The sequence below is a fragment of the Loxodonta africana genome, chromosome X (assembly GCF_030014295.1).
Source record: "Loxodonta africana isolate mLoxAfr1 chromosome X, mLoxAfr1.hap2, whole genome shotgun sequence".
Taxonomy (NCBI): domain Eukaryota; kingdom Metazoa; phylum Chordata; class Mammalia; order Proboscidea; family Elephantidae; genus Loxodonta; species Loxodonta africana.
Genome location: NC_087369.1, coordinates 83,182,528 through 83,185,919, shown reverse-complemented (window position 1 = coordinate 83,185,919; position 3,392 = coordinate 83,182,528).

The window sequence follows — 3,392 nt, the reverse complement described above, 5'->3', positions numbered from 1 at the left end:
GCCCTTTCTGTCTCTTCGGCTCGTAATTAGCTTGTGTCCATGGTATTCTTCATTCTCCTTTGATCCACGTGGGATGAGACCAATTGATGTATCTTAGGTGGTTGCTTGCTAGCGTTTAAGACCCCAGACACCACTCTTCAAAGTGGAATGCAGAATGTTTTTGTTTAATAGATTTTATAATGCCAATTGATGTAGATGTCCCCTGAAACCATGGTCCCCAAACCTCTGCTACTGCTACACTGGCTTCGAAGCATTCAGTTTATTCAGGAAATGCTTTTGGTTTAGTCCAGGTGTGCTGACCTCCCCTGTATTGTGTGCTGTCTTTCCCTTCACCTAAAGTAGTTCTTAAATACCAAGTAATTAGTGAATACTCTCCTAACCACAAAAGAATGTTTTCTTCTCAGTTTAAACTTTCTCAAGATCTTATAATAGTGGTCTTATACAATATTTGTCCTTTTGCAACTGACTAATTTCACTCAGCATAATGCCTTCCAGATTCTTCCATGTTATGAAATGTTTCACAGATTCATCCTTGTTCCTTATCGATGCACAGTATTCCGTTGTGTGAATATACCATAATTTATTTATCCATTCATCTGCTGATGGGCACCTTGGTTGCTTCCATGTTTTTGCTATTGTAAACAGTGCTGCAATAAACATGGGTGTGCATATATCTGTTTGTGTAAAGGCTCTTATTTCTCTAGGATATATTCCGAGGAGTGGGATTGCTGGATCGTGTGGTAGTTCTATTTCTAGCTTTTTAAGGAAACGCCAGATCGATTTCCAAAGTGATTGTACCATTTGACATTCCCACCAGCAGTGTATAGGTGTTCCAATCTCTCCACAGCCTCTCCCGCATTTATTATTTTGTGTTTTTTGGATTAATTCCAGCCTTGTTGGAGTGAGATGGAATCTCATCATAGTTTTAATTTGCATTTCTTTAATGGCTAATGATCGAGAGCATTTCCCGAGGTATCTATTAGTCTCCTGAATATCTTTTTTAGTGAAGTACGTGTTCATACCCTTTGCCCAATGTTTAATTGGTTGTTTGTTTTTTTCTGGTTGAGTTTTAACAGAATCATATAGATTTTAGAGAACAGGTGCTGGTCTGACATGTCATAGCTGAAAATTTTTTCCCAGTCTGTCGGTGGTCTTTTGACTCTTTTGGTGAAGTCTTTAGATGAGCATAGGTGTTTGATTTTTAGGAGTTCCCGGTTATCTGGTTTCTCTTCGTCATTTTTAGTAATGTTTTGTATTCTTTTTATGCCTTGTATTAGGGCTCCTAACGTTGTCCCTATTTTTTCTTCCATGATCTTTATTGTTTTAGTCTTTATGTTTAGGTCTTTGATCCCCTTGGAGTTAGTTTTTGTACATGGTGTCAGGTATGGGTCCTGTTTCATTTTTTTGCAGATGGCTATCCAGTTACGCCAGCAGCATTGGTTAAAAAGACTATCTTTTCCCCAATTAACTGACACTGGGCCTTTGTCAGATATCAGCTGCTCATAAGTGGGTGGGTTTATATCTGCGTTCTCAATTCTGTTCCATTGGTCTATGTGACTGTTTTTGTACCAGTACTAGGCTGTTTTGTCAACTGTGGCTGTATAACCCCAGTGCCATCGAGTTGATTCTGACTCATAACGATCCTATAGGGCAGAGTAGAACTGCCCCATAGACTTACCAAGGAGCACCTGGTGGATTTGAACTGGCGACTTTTTGGTTAGCAGCCATAGCGCTTAACCACTACACCACCAGGGTTTCCTGTGGCTCTGTAATATGTTCTAAAATCAGGTAGAGGGAGGCCTTCCACTTTGTTCTTTTTCAGTAATGCTTTACTTATCTGGGGCTTCTTTCCCTTCCATATGAAGTTGGTGATTTTTTTTTCCTCCATCACCTTAAAAAATGTCATTGCAATTTGGATTGGAAGTTCGTTGTATATATAGATGGCTTTTGATTTTGGTAGAATAGACATTTTTACTATGTTAAGTCTTCCTATCCATGAGCAAGGTATGTTTTTCCATTTATGTAGGTCCCTTGTAGTTTCTTGCAGTAGTACTTTGTAGTTTTCTTTGTTTAGGTCTTTTACATCTTTGGTAATATTTATTCCTAAGTATTTTATCCTCTTGGGGGCTACTGTGAATGGTATTGATTTGGTGATTTCCTTTTTGACGTTCTTTTTGTTGATGTAGAGAAATCCAACTGATATTTGTATGTTTATCTTGTAACCTGAAACTCTGCTGAACTCTTTTATTAGTTTCATTAGTTTTCTTGTGGATTTTTAGGGTTTTCTGCGTATAAGATCATGTCCTCTGCAAATAGAGATAATTTTACTTCTTCCTTGTGCCCTTTATTTCTTTGTCTAGCCTAGTTGCTCTGACTAGGACCTCCAGCACTATGTTGAATGTCAGGTTCCCGTTCTCAAGGGAAATGCCTCAGGCTTTCTCCATTTAGGATGATGTTGGCTTTGTATAAAGAAAAATAAAAAATAAAATAAAGAAAAATAGATGCTGTTTATTATGTTGAGGAATTTTCCTTGTATTCCTATTTTGCTGAGAGTTTTTATCATGAATGGGTGTTGGACTTTGTCAAATACCTTTTCTGCATCAATTGTTAAGATCATGTGGTTTTTGTCTTTTGTTTTATTTATGTGGTAGATTACATTAATTGTTTTTCTAATATTGAATGAACCTTGCATAAAAACCCACCACCCAGTGCCATCCAGTTGACTCCGACAACCTTGCATAAATCCCACTTGGTCGTGGTGGATTATTTTTTTGATATGTTGTTGAATTCTCTTGGCTAGAATTAAGTTCAGGATTTTTACATCTATGTTCATGAGGGATATAGGTCTGTAGTTTTCTTTTTTGTGGTGTTTTTCTCTTTACCTAGTTTTGGTATTAGGGATATGGTGGCTTCCTAGAATGAGTTAGGTAGTATTCCACCCTTTTCCGTGCTTTGAAATACCTTTAGTACTGGTGGTGTTAACTCCTCTCTGAAATTTTGGTAGAACCCTGCAATGAAGCCGTTCAAGCCGTAGCTTTTTTTTTTTGTTGGGAGCTTTTTGATTACATTTTCAATCTCTTTTTTTTGTTATGGGCCTATTTAGTTGTTCAACTTCTGATTGTGTTACTTTAGGTAGGTACTGAGTTTCTAGGAATTCAGCTATTTCTTCTAGGTTTTAAAATTTGTTAGAGTACAATTTTTCATAGTAATCTGATATGATTCTTTCAATTTCATTTGGGTCTGTTGTAATATCATCCATCTCATTTCTTATTCAGGTTACTTGCTTCCTCTCTTCTTTTTCTTTTGTCAGTTTGGCCAGTGGTTTATCAATTTTGTTGATTTTTTTCAAAGAACCAGCTTTTGGTCTTGTTAATTCTTTCAATTGTTTTTCT